At 55.9% G+C, this 19,110-nt stretch overlaps 1 long non-coding RNA gene across 1 annotated transcript; it reads left to right on the top strand.

Annotated features, from left to right (window-relative positions):
• The first annotated feature begins 12,013 nt into the window (after positions 1 to 12,013).
• Positions 12,014 to 14,490, top strand: LOC123370299. Its single transcript, XR_006579361.1, has 4 exons — positions 12,014 to 12,097; positions 12,844 to 12,938; positions 13,423 to 13,575; positions 14,376 to 14,490. It is a non-coding gene; the product is annotated as an uncharacterized LOC123370299 (long non-coding RNA).
• Positions 14,491 to 19,110: the final 4,620 nt, after the last annotated feature.

The following is a 19,110-nucleotide window of genomic DNA, read 5'->3' as shown; positions in this document are numbered from 1 at the left end:
CCCTTTTCATAATTAAAGCAGGAGCTATGCTATGTATAAGAAGTCAATTAAAACCACAAACTAGGAATAAACTCTGATAAGTTCAATAACCAGCATTCTTGTTGAAATCAGTAAGATTATGTTCACACTGGTTCACTGTATATTAACTGAGGAGATATGAATGAAGAGCAAAGTTAAGCAGCGGGAGCTGAATTAAAACCATGGGTGAGACCCTTATGCCTGCTCTGGCTTCTTGCACAGCCTAAAACTGGAGTTCTGCAGTGGGGAAACAGAGGCAGCAAGTGAGTTTGGAAAAGCTTCAACCTCCAAAGAAAAGGACTCTAATGAATACCAAGTAAAACATCTCCCTCTCTCTGCCGTGCTCACATGCAGTATCTTATCATCCTGTACAACCTACAGCTACAAATCTCTATAATTTACCGTGAGTGAGTAGAGACAGTGGCAGGACCAGTCTGTCCTTCTCAGAAGATAGTTCATTAGCAGAGTCATAAAGCAACTTCCTAGAGAATACCCACCTAATGGGCCACAATGAATTGCAGGTCAAACAGCATCAAGAAAGATGATTCCCTTGGAAGCTAGGTGGGTCCAGATGTTCCTGTTCCTTCTCCCGCTTCAAACTAAGAAGAAAACTCAACTATACAAGAGAGATTTCATTCCATTGTTGGTGTGTATCCACCCCGAACCCATGAGACCTTCTATGGGGGCAGAGAATGGTGCACTGGGGAAGCCCATTCCATACGGTACTGTCTTTTTTCACAATCTTCTCTCTCCAGGGCTGTCGACTGGGAATATTTCACCAGCACAAAACTTACTCTGGGAAATTGTAAATGAAAATGTTTGATATTCAAATAAATGAAGCACATTTTTAGGAAAAAAACAAAACCCTCCATTAAACAAGATTCTTTGAAACCAAGGGGTCTTGCCCCAGCATGCGGAGCCTGACTCGACTACATGAGGTCCCTTCCACCCTACATTTTCATCTTCATATGCACAGCGTGTGAAATCTTTTAATTCATTACAGCACAATGGACCAGACACTCGGTTGGTATAAATCACCGTAGGTCTGCTGATGCTGATGGATCCGTGACAACTGACGGATGATCAGTCCTGATATTCCCAAACTCTGACATGCAGCGTTCAGGATAGTTTAGGCAGTTGGTCCCATTTCACTGCAAGTTATTTTGTGAGAGAAAACGAAGACAACATTTTGGGGTCAAAAGCATCAGCACTTTGAGAACAGAAAAACAATCTTTTCTCTTGGTCAACAGAATGGATTTCGGAGTTTTCCTCGGGTATTAGAACTGCAAGAAAAATTGACCTCTCATCTTAGTCTTTGCCCCGTAATGTTAAAGCTTGTTGTAAGATAGATCTCTCTCTCTCTTGAACTCAAATGGATTGTGTAATGGGAGGTGGGGTTTATTTGTTCTGCCAACACCAGGGGACAGAATTCCTCAGAGCTCTGAATCACAGGTCAGGCACAAGCGGAGTGAGTGTGTCGTTAAAATACCAGTTGCATTTCCTGGCAGCAGGAGGTAGTTAGACACCAATATATGGTCTTCAAATATTGTTCAAATTCTTAGACATGTTGATGCTTCCTTTTGTCTTTCCCTCTGTTTTATGCAGTTTTATGTATCTGAAAATCCCCCCTAGCAAGCAGCACGTCCAATCACAAATACACTTAGAGGAGCACGGCAAGATTTTAATCAATATCTGCCAGGATTAGGGCTGTGAAGACGGTTTCTTTCAGAGCAGCAGGACTAGACGTCTGTGTGTCGCTCAGCCAAAGGGCAAGGAACATTCTGCTGCTGAGCGCTGAGCAAGAAGGAACATTTGCAGCAGCAGCATGAGAGGGTCCAGGAGTCCAGTAAAAAGTCAGGAAATGCAGCTGCCCGTGCCCGTCCGATTCAGATCTCGATTGAGCGCTGCCAAGGCCCCCAGCAAAGAGCCTGTCATGCCACATGCCATTTAGCTGAGCCCTGGCGGGATCCTTATCAGGCAGGACAACGAGGGTGATGCTGCAGCTGGGAACAGGGAAGATCCTGCCAATGGCCCTAAAGGCCAGGATGTGACCTCACATCAGATCAGGAGGGCCAGTTTGGAGACGATAGCAGTGAAAACTCTGGAGAGGGGGATGTGCCTGGCCAGAGACTGGAAGTCCAGGTGTTACTGCAGCTCTCTAACCCCTCCCTCCCATTGTTTTCCAGAGAAACTGGACTTTCAACACTGAGGATTTTGTAGGTTATGGCCAAATAATTTACTGTCCTGGATGTTACGCCCTGCATTGCTGTGTGTGTCTGGGGGGTTGTGCAGATGCCACAACCTTTGCATGGCCTCCTCTCCCTTCCCCTCCCCTCCACCAGCCTCTGCTGGGCACAATCCCAAGTGGATGCAGGGCACTGCGGGGAAAGGTTTCCGAAAAGCAGCTTTGCTGTTTATCCAAGAGTTCAGAGTATGGGCTGTACGGCTTGTGCTGAAGCCCACGGTCGGTAGCAAGTTCACAACTAGAAATCAGTGCCCCTCTGTCCGTTTCACCGCGGGCAGGCAGGTGGGGGTGGAGGGGTTCAAACACGGCTTGGATCAATGCTCTCCGTCCTAGCTCAGGCTTTGGTTGGTTTCCTTCGTTTCCCCCCAGTCCTGGTAGCTTGTTCTGGGAAGTTTCTCAGGCAGCAGGAATTCTCCATGCCTTTCAGGAGAACTGGGAGTGCAAACCTGCTCGGGCCTCCATAATAGCCAGGTCCCTACCACATTCAGGGCTCACTTTGACTAGTTTACAAACCCTCTGGCCTTGAACTTGACCAACGTCACCATTTCGATGTTTCCACCTGACATTTCCTGGTATTGTAACCATGGGGGTCCCGACCAAGCTGGGAGAACGGGGGAGTTCAGAGGCTGTTGTGGGGGGGTCACAGCATTGCCACCCTCACTTGTGTGCTGCCTTCAGACCTGGGCTCCAAGGGCAGCAGCCAGCAACCTTTCTGAAGCTAGAGGAGGTTCCCAGATGTGCAGGTGGGGCCCTGCTGTTGGGAGCACCTCAGCTCCTATCTACTACTTGGGAGCACCTCAACTCCTACCATTTTTGGGGCATCCAGAGAAATGGACCCCTGAGCCCCAGAAGGACCTGCAAGGGAAGCCCAGAGCCCCCGCTGCAGAGGCCGGGCAGAAGCCCCGAGCCCAGGCACCCAGAGCGCCAGCAGGAGTGGGGAGGGGCATGAAAGTCCTGAGCCCGGTGCCCCAGCACTGGCTGCAGCCACAGGGGCCAAAAGCTCTGACTCCGGGCAGCCAGAGACGTGACTGGAGCAGAAGCTGCCAAGGCCAAAGTCCTGAGCCCAATGCTGGGCTGATGCAGCACACTCACTTCTGCATTGCCTCTGCAGGTGCGTCTGATATCCCCACGGAGAGGAAGTCCTGTCCCCAGCCGGGCAGAGAAACAGCTAGGAGGCCCCTACTGGGTTCTCCTGGTTGGGGGGCTCCCAGCAGGACGGGGAGATCTGATTTCACGGGGCAGAGCTAATTTGATCTAGCCAAAAAAGGCACAACAAGAACCAAGAGCTGCCAGCTGAAGCCAGAGAAATTCAAAGGAGACGTAGGCCCACATTTCTGACAGTGAGGGAGACTAGCCACTGGAACAAATTACCCAGGGGAGAGGTGGAGTCTCTGTTTCCCGGTGTCCTACCATCATAACTGGTTGGGAAGGTGCCTTTTAGTGACTTACAAGCAATTGGGCTTCACATGGTGCAAAGTGTGTGAAATTTCATAGCCTGTGAAATAGAGGCCAGATTAGGAGATCGAATTGTTTCATAACTTCTATGAAAAGCTCAGTGTGGGGTGCGGAACAGACCCTGCTGTTTTACTGGGTGGTCTGGTTGGTCCCCAGAATCAATAATGAGCAAGTGGGGTGATCCGGGGTGCAGCTCAAACACCCAGCGGGGCTGGCCAGGGGCAGACATCAGGCCTGCCAGGGAAAGGTGGGTGTGGCAGTGACGTCACAAAGGCCTTTGGCAGGAACTCAGCCTATTGGGCAGAGATGATGAGGCGTCTGTGACCTCACAGAGCTCCCTTGCCAACGGCCGGGCAGGACAGGGGTGCGGGGCAGGGGGAACCTCGGAGAGCCCTGTAGCCTTGCTGCAGCCAGCCTCCAGCTCGCGGTCTCTCATTCAGACCAAGAGTCATTTGCTGTAGAGGAGATTTTCTCTGCGTGTGTTTTTCATTCCCGTGTGTATTTGTTTCCAAGACGTTGTCATCTGTGTAGAAGGTAAGAAAAAATATAGGCTCTAGAAATAGATACAAGATAGGGGACTCTGTCCTAGTAGACTCAAAGGCATCACCACCCTCCTAGGGAAAAAGTTTTTGCTAATATCCGAGCCTTCCACCCTGCAACTTGAGAGCATTGCTCCTTGTTCTGTCATCTGCCAGCTCTAAGATTTCGTGAGAATCAATCTTTCATTAGGAAAATAATTCAAAAACGCAAATACAAAACACTTTGAGTGAAATCAACCCCTCCTGATCTCTAGTGTCTGGGAGTGTGGGCCTTGGGGGCCAGACTGAGACCCTCATGGGCTAGTAACACCCAAGAAGCCGTTAAAATAATTCCAGTTCTCTTAGCATCCAAGCCTCCCTAATCCAAGGAACAGCTGAGGGCTGCGGGAGACAGACTGTCTAACTCATGACTGAAAATACAGAGATGTGTTATTGGCTTTGGTTGGGGGACAAGAAACAAATCCGTCGGGATTCTTGCCCCAAACAACAATCGCCCATTGTCCTTTAGAGCACGAGGACCCTAACGCGCCTGACTTGCTCAAATCTCTCTCCTGCTAGGGCTGAGAGAATTTTCTCCATCCCCCAGGATACCGAGGGAAAGAGAAAAGAAGTGACCTCTCTTTGGTCACACAGCAAGGCCATGCCAGAGCTAGAAAGAGAAGCATAAGAAAGAAGTTGTATCAAAATGTTTTGCATTTCAAACTGACAGATTTCTTAAACAAAGGCCATTTGATGTGTGGTTCGTGAACTGAAATGATACATTCTTGTCTCCACGAGTTTCTAGATTGATGAACCAGTAGATCTATCCCCTAGTTTTCATCCCTAGATTGAGGGAGGAAAACAAGTTTGCCTGTTTTGTGAATTCCCAATGGCTTTCTTGAATTTCAACAAACTAGTCGATTGAACTGAACGATTTGAATAAACTGAAAGGAAGACAATATTTTCTGCACCTTTCAAGGAAGCTACTGCTGCCCGAAGCTGGGTTAGCATTTCAGCTAGCTTTGCTTCCGGGGCCTTAGCTATCGCATCAGTGGTGCGACTGTCTGAAAAGCTTGGCAGTGAACATGTTCTACTGAATGTTATTTTTTCTCTTCTATTTAAATTATTTAAAAGATTGTCATAAATTGGGCCCTTATCAGAGGTTGTCAATTTCCAGTGTAATGATGACAGTGAGGGAGACTAGCCACTGGAAGAAATTAACCAGGGGAGAGGTGGAGTCTCTGTTTCCTGGTGTCCTACCATCATAACTGGTTGGGAAGGTGCCTTTTAGTGAATTACAAGCAATTGGGCTCAATAGGGTGCTAAGAGTGTGAAATTTCATAGCCCGTGAAATAGAGGCCAGATCAGGAGACTGAATTGTTTCACAACCGATGCCTCTATGAAAAGCTCAGTGTGGGGTGCGGAACAGACTCTGCTGTTTTACTGGGTAGCCTGCTTGCTCCCCAGAATCAATAATGAGCAAGTGGGGTGATCCGGGGTGCAGCTCAAACATCCAGCTGGGCTGGCCAGGGGCAGAGGTCAGGCCTGCCAGGGAAAGGTGGGTGTGGCAGTGACTTTTGGCAGGAACTCAGCCCATTGAGCAAAGATTAGTTGGGAATTGGTCCTGCTTTGAGCAGGGGGTTGGACTAGATACCTCCTGAGGTCCCTTCCATCCCTGATAGTCTATGATTCTATGAGTGAGGCGTCTGTGACCTCACAGAGCTCCCTTGTCAACAGCCAGGCAAGACAGGGATGCGGGGCAGGGGGAACCTCGCAGAGCCCTGGAGCCTTGCTGCAGCAAGCCTCCATCTTCGCTTTACCAGAGAAAGGTTATGAGCAGACAATGGCTGGAAGCTGAAGCTAGACCAATACACACTGGAAATAAGGCGAGGAGCATTTTTAACATTAGAGTTTGGAGCAATTCACTGAGGGTTGTGCTGGATTTTCCACAACTGGCCTCTTTTAAAATCAAGCTTGGGTGTTTTACTAAAAAACCTGCTCTAATTCCTATGGGAATTATTTTGAGGCACATTCTATGGCCGAAGTGAAAGAGAAAGTCAGACGACAGTGGTTTCCTCTGGGCTTGGAATTAACCTGTGACTCGCTGGGGGCGTTTGGAACGTGGCCATTTTGCTTCCCTCTTCCTCCTTCCCTCTTGTCCCTTCTTCTCAGTTGGAAAACGGGCCACCAGAAAAGCCTGATTTCCACCCTGTGCCCCTTCCATTCGTGCTGTAAGCTGAAGGGCATCGTGACTTGAGAGTGAATTCAGCCAGTCAGTGCTAACTCTCCACAGGTGATTTGCATAAGTCAGTAAAGGAACCTGCAGGTTTCCGTGGGAGCGATGCCCAAGGCAGGACTCAGGCTTCGGGTTTATGCTCCGGGTTCGTGGAGTCAGGGAGCGACAGGTGGCTGAGTTCCCTCTGGTGTCACAATGTTACTGCTCAGGTTCCTCTGCCTGCTGCACCACCTGGGCAGTGACTGTCAAGGGGAAGGTTTTGTGGATTTGAAACTTAGAAACCAGGAAGCGCAGGAGAGGACTGGCTGAGAGAGTTTGGCAGTAAAATGTAGGTTTTGTGGCAATATCCTGTGCAATTGCTACTGGATCCGGGACGGAGACAGCATTGCTGCCCCTCCCACCACCTCTTAGCTGGGCCTCCATAAAAGAGACTAGCTAGAGTTTTGCACACTTGTTTGTTTGAGACTGAGCAAATAAGGCCCAACAAATTAATGCTAGGATGAATTTTGCTGCCTCCTCTCCTTGACTAGAATACAAGCAGTTTCTGATTCTCTCAGATGAAGTCGTTCTTCTAAAATCAAGGGCAAGACCAATCAGTGGCTTTTTCACAACCCAGCCCCCGCCCCCCAGAAGAGATTTTATTTTTATTTAAACTGGGTTTTTTAAATTTATATTGAAAAAGTTTTTTTTTTAAACTTATCCAGTATAAAATTTGAAATGATGACAAGTGATGTTAAGGCCTCTAGTTGCTCCAGCCTATTAAAGTAATTTAAATAACTACATATATGAAGAAGTCCATGTTTGCTGCCAAGTGTCAGAGGAAGTCAAAGCACTGAACTGTTGGAAGGCATTGCCTAAGCACCTGGGGGTCCAGAAATGATTGAAACACTCAGCCAGATTTTGGCAGCACTAGCCTCTTCTGCGGGTGCAGAAAGAATATTTTCTTCATTCCAGTTGATGCAGCTACTTCATTCAAATGTAAGAAACTGATTGGGAGTTGGAAAATGATGAAGGCTTCTTTTCCCCTTGTAAAATATGAATAAAGGCTAGAGAGGAGGAGGTGTGAGCTACTACTTCTAAAATCTGGAAGGACGTTATGAGCAGGAACAATCAGTTCAGTGCACGAACTAGAGATACTTCTTTACCTCAGTTTGTTTGAAATGAAAACAAATGGTTCAGTCAACCTTTTTGTTTGTATGTATCCTGCAAAACCAGCAAGTCAACATGTTTGACTAGATCCCTATTCCTAGCATCATAGAAGACTAGGGCTGGAACAGACCTCAGGAGGTATCTAGCCCAACCCCGTGCTGCAGGCAGGACCAACCCCAACTTCATCATCCCAGCCAGGGCTTTGTCAAGCTGACCTTTAAAAACTTGTAAGGATGGAGATTCCACCACCTCCCTAGGGAACCCATTCCAGGGCTTCACCACCCTCCTAGTGAACTAGTGTTTCCTAATAGCCAAGCTAAGCCTTCCACACTGCAACTTGAGACCATTGCTCTGTGTTCTGTCATTGGCCACCACTAAGAATTTCATGAGAATCAATCCCTCATTAGGAAAATAACTCAAAAATACAACTACAAAACATTTGGAATGAAATCAATCCACCCTGACCTGTAGTGTCTGGGGGTGTGGGCCTCTGAGGCTAGACTGAGACCCTCATTGGCTAGAACCACCCAGTGAGCCAGTAACAATAGCCACTCCTGTTACTGTCCAAGCCACCGCAATCCAAGGAACAGCTGAGGGCTGCGGGAAACAGAGGGGTGCTGAGAAGGTCTAACTCATGACTGCCAACCCAGAGATGTGTTATTGGCTTTGGATAGGGGACAAGGAGCAAATCCGTCAGTCACTACAACAGGTCCCACTCGGAGCCAGGGAGACTGGGAATCGAGTCCTGCTGGCACTGCCAGCTCTGGCTTTCTGGAGGAGGAGGAAGACCCCAGCTCCCCTAGCTGACCCTGAGGCACCTTCTGGGCCCAAATGGAGGTGGCCCCGGGTACAGCTATGGAGTGTCCCAGGAGCGTTCCGCTAGTGGCATTGTATTGTTTTCACAGCCAGTTTCGATCGCTGGTTGCTACCCCTTGCCCTGCGGGCAGGGCATTGAGCGGCACCCGTTGCCGGCCACCTGGGTGCGGAGGTCGAGGAGGGTGAAGGGAGGAGTAACCCTCAGCATCTGCCATCCTGCTCCATCCGATCTAGAGTAAGTAAGTGGAGTTCTCCAGAGCCATCCCCCGTGTGGTGGGAATATCCCACCACTGGGGCTCCCAGCCCGTCCCTTGTCAGGGTTTGTCCCCCAGGTTGAGGGTTCCTGTGCCCTGGGGTGGGATGTCTCGGGAGGAGAAATTGCCTCAGCAGAGGGGAGGTGGGCAGGGGAGCAGGCAGGCTCGTTAGTGAGAGGCTGCCTTGAAGCCAGACTCATGGCTGCTCCCCACTCACTTCCAGGATGGAGCGAATCCGGCAGATGCTCAGGAGGAAGGCCGGGCAGGTGGCTCCACAGCCAGCAAACATCAGCCAGCCTGCCCAGGAGGAGAGCGGCCCCTCTGTCCCCGCGGGCAGGGAAGAGGCTCGTGGCCAGGGGAAAGGGAGGAGCTGCTTCGCCTGCTGGAGGAGGCGGAAGACAGCAGCTCCTCTAGCTGAACCAGAGGCACCTTCTGGGCCGAAACGGAGGTGGCCCCAGGTTCAGCCGTGGAGGAGAGAGCCAGGGGAGGGCAGGAGCCGGGGACAACAGCTCTGGGGCTTCCTTTGCAGGAAGCCAAGGGGCCAGGAGCTGCGCCCCAGGGCCCAGCAGGAGCCGCCAACCTCCATGGCAGCTGAGGGGCCCTGCACCAGCCCCACCTTGGCCCCCGAGGAGCCTCCCGCCAGCCCCATCCTGCCTCCGGAGGAGCCTCCCGCCAGCACCATCCTGCCTCCGGAGGATCCTCCCGCCAGCCCCACCCTGGACCCAGAGGAGCCTCCTGCCAGCACCACCCTGGCCCCAGAAGAGCCTCCTGCCAGCCCCACCCTGGCCATGAAGGAGCCTCCTGCCAGCCCCATCCTGGCCCCAGAGGAGCCTCCTGCCAGCACCACCCTGGCCCCAGAAGAGCCTCCTGCAAGCCCTACCCTAGCAACGGAGGAGCCTCCTGCCAGCCCCGCCCTAGCAACGGAGGAGCCTCCTGCCAGCCCCACCCTAGCAACGGAGGAGCCTCCTGCCAGCCCCACCCTGGCCATAGAGGAGCCTCCTGCCAGCCCAGAGCAGGAGTTCAGGGACTGCGGCGCGACCGACACCAGCAGCTCCGCATTCTCCTGTGGGGCCAGCAGCTCCTCCATGGGGTCTGGCAGCACCGTGTTGCTAGGCTCCCTCTTTGGAGGTGAGGAGAGACCCAGGAGAAAGGGAGGAGGACTGGGGTGGTGGGGGACTAGTAACACCCTGTGCCCATGGGCTCGCCAAGGCGCCGGGACTGACCCACCTGAGCCCCACTGACACCAGTGGGGGTGGCACAGCCACGCCCCACGGCAGGGGATGCTGGGTGGAGTCGGGGAGCTCCAGCCTCCCCTGATCATGTTGGGGAGGGGGCTGACTGCCACGGGGCCCTGAGGCTGATGGGGCTGAGGGCGTCTCTGGGAGGGGCAGGGTGGGGCCCTCGCCGCCATGGGGCTCCTTACAGAGAAAGGGGAAACATGGAGCCTTCTCTGTCCACTGCATCCCCCCAGCAGCAGAAGGGATTAAACTTTCTCCTTCCCTCATTGGTGCAGACACCCCCAGCGCCCAGGTGTCGTGGCCTGAGGAGGAGGAAGAGGAGGAGTGTGAGGAGGAGGAGGAGGAGGAGGAGGAGCAGGATTTGTGCCCTGAGGAAGACATCGTCCTGGTGATCCAGCAGCACCTGCAGGGCAGAGCTGAGGTACAAAAATCCCCCAGCTGCGCTGCCACCCAGTCTGTCCTGCTCCTTGTTCCATCCCCACCCAGGCAGGGGGGCTTGCACCAGAGAATCCCTCACCCCCAATGGGGGGACACATCTCCTCTGTTATCTGGCACCCCAAAGTGGGGACATTTGTCCCACACAGGCCAAGGTCCTCGCAGACACTGTCCAAGTTCCAACCCCTGTCTGCGCAGGGAGGGGGCGGCTTTCCCTGTCCAACCCCATGGAGGTCCTGAGCCCTGGAGCTGGTTTGGGTGTGGGGTTCAGGGCATGTGCCTTGATCCTGACGTGCTGTTCATGGATCAGGGGTTCAGAGGGGATTGCGTTACCCCTCCGTGGCTGATCCCAGCCTTCCCTCCTCTCCTCATTCTCTGATCTCCTGCCTGGACTCTCCTGGGGATCCTACCTTCCACCCATTGCAGTTTGGCTGGTCCATACTCTGCTGGGTACCAGGCCCTGCACAGAGAACTGCGAAGAGCAAGGATTGACGAGGCAGCAGGCATCCGGCCATGAACTCTTGTGAAGTGTCCCTGGAGTGATGTGAATGGGAGAGGCCAGGATGTGCCTCTTGAGTCTTGCCAGGGCTCCTGGAGAATCCTCCTCATTGTCCCCTGACTGATGTAGCCCCATGTCCCATGACTGACGGGTGCTCCCTCTTCTTGCAGGCTCTGCACAACCGCTATTCGCGGAGCCTGGACACCATCCTCAGGGGCCAGCTAACAGAGACCCCCACCATGGAGAAGCTGCAGCACCTCCTGGAGGTGAGTAGAATGGACGGTCTGGGGTGGAATTGCCCCTGAGCCCTGTGGGAGGGCAGCAAAGGAGAGACTAGAAGAGCCACGTTTCCATTGTGTCCTCCCAGCTTGGACCCAGCCGGCCACACGTTCCCAGAGCTGCCAGTGCAGGGGGAAGGAGCTGGGACTGTCAGCCAGAGCTCTGCACGGTTGCATTAAGCACTAACAGTGAGCACCAGGCCTGGCTGGGGCCTGAGAGACTGAACCCCCTTTTCAAGCTCTGCCACCAGGGCTCGGCTACTCCACCCTGAGCACAAAGTCTCAGCCCCTTGGGGAGGGGGAGAGGCTGGTTTGTAGAGCATGTACGCCTGCCCGCTGACCCTCCCCTGCCTCCTTCTCCTGCAGCACGTCCATCGCTCTCTCCTGGCAAACAACCCCCAGGAGAGAGCCAGGGCCGTCCAGACCAGCGCGGCCCTGCTCCAGAGTGCCATCTCCCTGCCTGGATTTGACGTAAGTGACCTCTGACCCCAGCGTCCTGCAGAGTCAAGTTCCTCATCCCCTGGCTAAGTGCTCCCCCCGGGTCCGTAAGGGACTGCGTTCCTTAGGCCGCTCGGTGGCAGGGTCGTGCCTGGCCTCAGGGCCCTTGTTATTCTGGAGCCGCGAGGCAGCGAGTGCTCAGCGAGGGCCCTTGCCCTGCTCCCTTTGCTCCGAGCTCCCTTGGGGGCAGAGAGGAAGAGGGCTCTCGCTCCTCTCCCCCAGCGCCTCCTACAGAGGGGTGGGAGCAGAGCTCAGGTCCAGGGGCGCTGGGGAGCTGAAGGGAGAATGGTGATGGATTCTCCTCTCCTCCTCCTTCCACCAGACCTCCTCTGCCTTCTCCAAGGCAGGCGAATTCGTTCTGCAGCTGGGTCTCTGGATATCCCACCCAGCCAGTGATATCAGTCAGCATGCCAGGGCTGGGATATACTGGCTTTACTGGCTCCTGCTCCGGAAGAGGGGTAAGAAACCCAGCTGGGCAATGGGACCCCACGGAAACGAGCCTCTGGGAGACTAGCTCCAGCTGGCCATTGGGACGCCTCTAAAACTAAGGCCTCTCTGCTTAGACCCACTGTAGCGGGGAAGAGGAATCCCAATAGAAACAAGGCCCCTCCTTCGAGACTCCCTCTGCTGGGCAGTGGGACCCTACAGAAAGAAGCCCCCTCCTCTGAGGCCGACCCCAGCTTAGATGGTGACTCTTTCTCTCCCCCTCTCTCTGAATTAGGGAGATGAGTGTGAAAGTGCCAAGGAAATTGGCTGCTTTATCTCCGAGCCTGGCTCTGTCCCCCAGCCCAGGGAAATCAGCCCACCCCCGTACGGGGCAGCCAGCTCGTGAGGGGACAGGAACGGAGCTATTGAGACACATGGAGGGAAAGAGCCCATCATGAGGGCAGGGGCAGGAGCAGGCACCACAGGGGACGGACACAAAGCTTGTAGGGTGTCACCAGTCGGGTAGCCAGGGCCAGATCTTGACTTCAGTGGGTGTGGGGGGTTCTCAGTATTAGACACCCCATGACCGTAAGGGTCACATGATTACGGTGATGGCTGAAACAAATCCCCCTTCTGGTACTAACCCGCCTGGCATGGACCCTGCGATTCCATTGGGCTGCGGATGCCAGGAGGAGCCTGGCCAGTGTGCACCCAGAAGGAAATAGGCACTGAAAGCAGAAGGCCAAACCTCCCCAATGGGTGTGTCTTTCTCCCCCAGGGCTCAACACCAGCGAGGCCCCAGACTTGTGGTGCCGGGATGGGCTCCATGACCCCGAGCGCCTGGGGTATAGAAACCTGGCCAGGGTGGGAGAGGTAAGGACTCTCGGCCGGTGCATTGCAGCAGCTCAGGTGTGGAGCTGTCTCCCGCTGCAGTGAGTGTGTCATGGACACAGGGCAAGAGCCTGCTCCTTATTTCCACAGAGTATGTGAGGCTCCTGGGAATGTCCGTGGGGTGAGGTGTGGGAATGAAGCAGATCTAAAAGACCGCGAACCTCTAGCGGGTGAGCTGCAGCAGCTATCGCTGCTGGGAGCAGCAGGGGTCCTGGGCTGTCTGTGTGAGCTGGGTTCCAGAGCGCGCAGACACATTCCCAGCATCTCATGGCACCTGCGGTGAATCCTGCTCCAGAAAGAGCTTTTTGAGGCCTCAGTGCCTGCAGCCTCCTACTGATGGGGGTTCCTGGTCCATGGGACCCCAAAGGTTGGCTGCCCCAGGACTCTTCTCCACCTTGTGAGACACTCGAGGGATTTGGAGCCTGGTTCTGGGCCATTGTAAGGGCTCTGGTTCTTTTGGTTTTAGGCCTTTGGCGAGCTGTTTACAGAGGAGCAGAAAAGATCTTTCCTCGAGGCGGGGCTGCTGGCCATTCACCACCCCCTCCTCCGCGTCAGCCAGGCTGGCCTGGTGCTGACGTATTCCTTCCTGGGGGAAGCCGGCCAGCTGCTAGAGGACGAGGTAACCAAAGAGGGGTCACCTGGGGAGAGACCCCTAGGGCCTTTCACCTCCAGGCCATTGAAAATCACTCCCATCCCATCCCCATGCGCTGACCAGGGAGCAAGGAGAGGGTGACCCCAGACAGGTGCCATTGGTCGGTGCCAGCTTCTCCCCTGAGCAGCTCAAAGCAGGGCAGACCCAGCTCCCCAGCAAGGCTATTTCCTAACAGGCGTCACATCAGCACAACACACTGCCATTGCTCATGCTAAGGGCTGCCAACTCCCCTAGCCACCTCTGTGAGCCTTTCCTCCCCCTCGGGGCCTCAGGCCGGTTCCTAGAGCTCTGGTATGGTGTTGTCTCTGGGAGAACTGGAGGAGTCAGTCAGCAGAGGCTGCATAAGTGCCCCATTCACCAGAGCCACTGGCCATGGCATCACGTTAAGGACATGGGGATCCCTTGGGGAAAGGTGTCCACTTCCTCTCACCCCCCGGCACTACTGCCCAAAGCCTCCCAGCCCCCGGCTGGAGGGGGCGAGGGTGGCTGAGGGGACTCTGGGGAGCGGAGCTGGATTCCCGCTGGGTTGTGAGGTAGAACAGTTCTCGCGGGGGGACTGAGAGGAGTGGGGGCAGGAGTTCATTCCACAATGGTGGGAGAGGGGATGGAAGTCACTAGAGAAGAGAGAAGATTTCGTCTCGGGGGTTGGGCGGGGGAATCCGTCCCTCAGACATGGGGAGGAAATGTTACTGGCTCCCGGTGCCGTTAATACCCTTCGTTCTCGTGGGTGTCGGACTCTCTGATTGATCCTTGTTCCCTTGCAACAGGAGGACATCGCAGCCTACATAAAGATCCAGCTGTTTAAAATCAGGGTCTTGGGCCAGGTGCCCGACGCCCTGCAGGGGCTGTGCTCCGTGGGGCAGCACTGAAGACCCCCCCCCCCTCGCATGACCAGCTCGGACCCCCTGCCGCAGGTACTGCTCTGTCTCACTGTGCCTGGGGGGAAGGGCTGGGGGGAGCAGCCATAGAGCCCCCCGCAGCACTGAGAGAAACCAAGGCCGAGCACCTCGCTCTGGACACCCTGCCCCACCCGACCCCTGGGGCTGGGGCCAGGCCAGATACTGGTTGGGAAGAATCAGGCTGTGGGGCTGGCCCAGAAGTGAGAGCATCCGCAGAGCCAGGGGTTGTGCTCAATAGCCATTGCAGTCTGGGAGGGGTGGCCTGACATGGGGCCCCTCCCCCGTCGTCACTGCTCAGACCCTCCCATGGCCCCTGTCACCCCGGACGCAGCGAATGTCCGACCATCCCCCAGCCGGGGCCCAATCCACCCACCTGGTATCTGAGCCCTTCCCAGCCAGGAAGGAAACTCCCCCCGAACACCCTGGGGCAGGGGAGGAGCCTCCCCGTCTGGCAGGTGGGAACTGAGACGCAGAGGAAGGGCTGTGGGCCTGGTCACACAATCCTGGGTGTAGATCTGGGAAGTGGACTGGGTCCCGGCCTAGAGCCTTTCCCCCAGGGGCACCTTCGCTTCTGCCCTTTATTCTCCCCTCCAGCCAGGGGGTCTGTGCGTGTGAAATGAACAGGGAGGGGGATGGGGTCCTGGCACACAGCCTGGATGGGAGCTCCCCTTGGCTTGGTCCCCAGGCTCAGAGACATCTTTGTCACCCCGCTGTCCTTCTGGTATTGCTAGGAAGGGAGTCCCCCGATGAGGGGTCTCTAGGGCTCCAGTAAGTCATCCTCATTCCCGCCCGCATGGACCCCCTGCCCTGCCCTGCCCTGCCCTGCCCTCCGGTTTCTCGCTGTTGACTCTGGCTGGACTCTTGACTCCGGTCTCTGGCTATGACTTTGGTGTGACCCTTCTTGGCTCCAGATTTGGGTTCTGAACCCCGGCTCAGTATTCTCCTTGCCTTTCTCTAGCCTCGCTCCAGGCCCTCCAGCCACCCGCTCCAGCCCTGCCACCTCCTCCTCCTCCTGATCTTCTCCAACCCCTTCAATTTTGACTGCATGGCTTCGATCTTTGTATGGATATGGACATTGCCTCGTATTTCTGACCACCCGGCTTCGACCTCCGGCCTGGACATGGACACTGGCTCCCGTTCTGCCTGCAAACACTCAACACCCAGCAGCAGTAGACAGGCCCCACCATTAATCAAATCCTAACCCCACCCCATGACCCCTTAGTCCCTCCCACCTGTCTCCGGAAGTCCCGCCCCATGGGGGTATTACATCGTGGTCAAGGCGGCCACATGACTGGAAGCCAGGTATGTCATGTGACCCCTCTAAGAACTCCTCCCACCACCCTCTACCAATCAGGATGGGTTTCCTCCCGGAAGGACCACCCCAAGAGGGGATCCTGACCAATCAGGGCAAGCTCTGGGGTGGGAGGGTGACCCATCCCGATGTGTGTCTTGTGACCCCTCTAAGAACTCCTCTCACTGCCCTCAACCAATTAGGATCGGTTTTGTCCTGACAGGACCACCCCCAGAGGGGATCCTGACCAATCAGGGCGAGTTCTGGGGCAGGGTGACCCGTCCGGGAGTGGGCTGTTTGACCCCACTAAGAACTCCTCCCAGGGCCCTCTGCCAATCAGGGTGCAGCACCATCACCTCATAAGTCCCAGCGCCGGACGGACGAGGCCATCTCTCGCCAAGGACCCATGGTTCAGAAATCGTGGGAAGGCTGCGGAGAGGAAACCTGGACTCCTTCACCACCCCCGTGAGAACTTCGGACTCTGTCTTCACCCCGAGGGTCTTTGACCATCTGTGGAGTAAGCGCTACATCAGCGACAGTGCCGAGGAGGAGGAGGGAGCGACCGAGGGGAGCCCTTTGGCCCAGCCGTTGATGGATACGCCGGAACCCGAACCCAAAACCCAACGAGCACCCCAATGAGCATGGTGGCCTCTCTTTCTTCACCCCCTTAGAGGTGGAATGCGACTGCGGCTCGGGGGAGTCACCGGCGCACAAGGTGAACACAGGTAAAGGAAAGATTAAGTCAGGGGTGAAAGTAACTTCCAGGACTTACCGGTACTGCCGGAGTCCTGAGGGGGCGTGGCCTCAACCCGAAGGGGCGGGGCCTCTCAAGATTTAAAGATCCTGGAGCATTGGCTGTGGCTGGGAGCCCCAGGGCCTTTAAATTCCCCCCGCAGCTCCGGCAGCTGGGTTCGAGCGTGGATTTAATGGGCCCGGAGCTCCCATGGCTGTGAGGAGCCTGAGCCTTACCCGGCTGGAGCCAGGATTTAAAGGGCCCGGAGGTCCTGCCGCTGCGGAGAGCTCTCAGCCCTTTAATTCCCTGCCCCAGCCTGGGTGCTGGAGCTGCGTGGAGGGGAATTAAAGGGCTCTGGGATCTACGCAGCCATGGGGAGCGCTGAGCCCATTAAATCCTGGCCCCAGCCCAGCTGCTGGAGCTGCGGAGGGGGGGGACGAGACCTGGCTGCACCCCACTGCCGAAGACCCCGGGCCCCTGGAATCCTCTGGGCGGCCCTGCTGCTGTGAGCCCTTTAAATCCCAGCCCCAACCCAGCTGCTGGAGCTGCGAGGGGAATTTAAAGGGCTCTGGGCTCCCTGTAGCCGCGGGAGCTCTGAGCCTTTTAATTCCCAGCCCCAGCCTGGCTCCCGGAGCTGCAGGGGGTATTTAAAGGGCTCTGAGCTCCCCGCAGCCATGGGATCTCTGAAGCAGAGATGAAAATAAGCCATTGCGGTCCAGTACGGTGTACCAGGAAGAGCCAATATGCCGTGCCGGACTGCACCGGCTTCCTCGGCTTCAGGGAGCCGAGAGCTCTTTCATTTCCCCCCGCAGCTCTGGCAGCTGGGCTGGGGCCAGATTTAAAGGGCTCGGTGCTCCCTGCAGTCATGGGAGCTCCAGGCCCTTTAAATCCACACCCGAATCCGGCTGCCGGAGCTGCGGGGGGAATTTAAAGGGCTCGGGGCTCTGCGGCGGCCTGAGCCCTGGGCCCTTTCATTTGCCCCTGAGCCCAGGGTTGATTTAAAGGCCCTGGGGCTCCCAGCCGCAGCCGATGCTCCAGGACCTTTAAATCTTGAGGCCCCACCTCTTCCGGTTTAAGCCATGCCCCCTTAGGATTACAGCAGTACCAGTAAATCCTGGAAGTTACTTTCACCCCTGCTCTGAGCCCATTAAATCCCGGCCCCAGCCCAGCTGCCGGAGCTGCAGGGGGGAGATTTAATGGGCTCTGGGTTCCCAGCAAGCGCTGGAGCTCTGAGCCCTTTAATTCCCGGCCCCAGCCCAGCTCCTGGAGCTGCGGGGGGAATTTAAAGGGCTCTGGGCTCCCCGCAGCCGTAGGAGTTCTGAGCCAGAGATGAAAGTAAGCCGGTATGGGCCAGTACAGCGTAGCGGCAAGAGCCAGTACGCTGTGCCGGACCGCACCAGCTTCCTCAGCGGGGATTTAAAGGGCTCAGAGCTCCGGAGGCTGCGGGGAGCCCAGAGCCCTTTAAATCCCTCCTCCCCTCCCACCGCAGCTCCGGCAGCCGGTCTGGGGCTGGGAATTAAAAAGCTCGGTGCTCCCCGCAGCGGCAGGAGCTCTGGGCCCTTCAAATCCCGGCCCCAGCCCGGAAATGCTCTGGCTCCCTGCAGCCGTGGGAGCTCCGGGCCCTTTAAATCCACATCCGAACACGGCTGCCAGAGCTGCGGGGGAATTTAAAGGGCTCTGTGCTCCCTGTAGCCGCGGGAGCTCTGAGCCCTTTAATTCCCAGCCCCAGCCTGGCTTCCGGAGCTGCGGGGGTTATTTAAAGGTCTCTGGGCTTCCCGCAGCCGCGGGATCCCCGAGCCCTTTAAATCCTGGCCCCAGCCCAGCTGCCGGAGCTGTGAGGGGAAATTAAAGGGCTCTGGGCTCCCCGCAGTCGTGGGATCTCTGAAGCAGAGATGAAAATAAGCCATTACAGTCCAGTACGGCGTACCAGGAAGAGTCAATATGCCGTGCCGGACCGCACCGGCTTCCTCGGCAGGGATTTGAACGGCTCAGAGCTCCAGCAGTTGCAGGGAGCCCAGAGCCCTTTAATTTTCCCCCGCAGCTCTGGCAGCTGGGCTGGATCCAGGATTTAAAGGGCTCAGAGCTCCCGCAGCTGCAGGAAGCCCAGAGCCCTTTAAATCCCTACTCCCCTCCCACCGCAGCTCCGGCAAACGGGCTGAGGCTGGGAATTAAAAAGCTCGGTGCTCCCTGCCCCGGAGCGGAAGGACCCCCCACTGGCGAATTACCGCCAAAGTGGGACCCGCCGCCGAAATGCAGCCAGGTCTTCGGCGGTAATTCGGCGGCGGGGGGCCCTTCCGTTCTGGGACCCGCCGCCGAAGTGCCCCGAAGACCTGCGGCGGGGGCCCTCCGCCACCGAATTACCGCCGAAGACCTGGCTGCAACCCCACTGCCGAAGACCCCGGGCCCCTGGAATCCTCTGGGCGGCCCTGCTGCTGTGAGCCCTTTAAATCCCAGCCCCAGCCTGGCTCCTGGAGCTGCGGGGGGAATTTAAAGAACTCTGGTCTCCCTGCAACCACGGGAGCTCCGAGCCCTTTAAAATCCCAGCCCTAACCAGCTGCTGGAGATGCAAGGGGAATTTA

This window comes from Mauremys mutica, chromosome 4 (genome assembly GCF_020497125.1).
Source record: "Mauremys mutica isolate MM-2020 ecotype Southern chromosome 4, ASM2049712v1, whole genome shotgun sequence".
NCBI lineage: Eukaryota > Metazoa > Chordata > Testudines > Geoemydidae > Mauremys > Mauremys mutica.
This window is presented reverse-complemented; position numbering and strand designations above follow the sequence as displayed.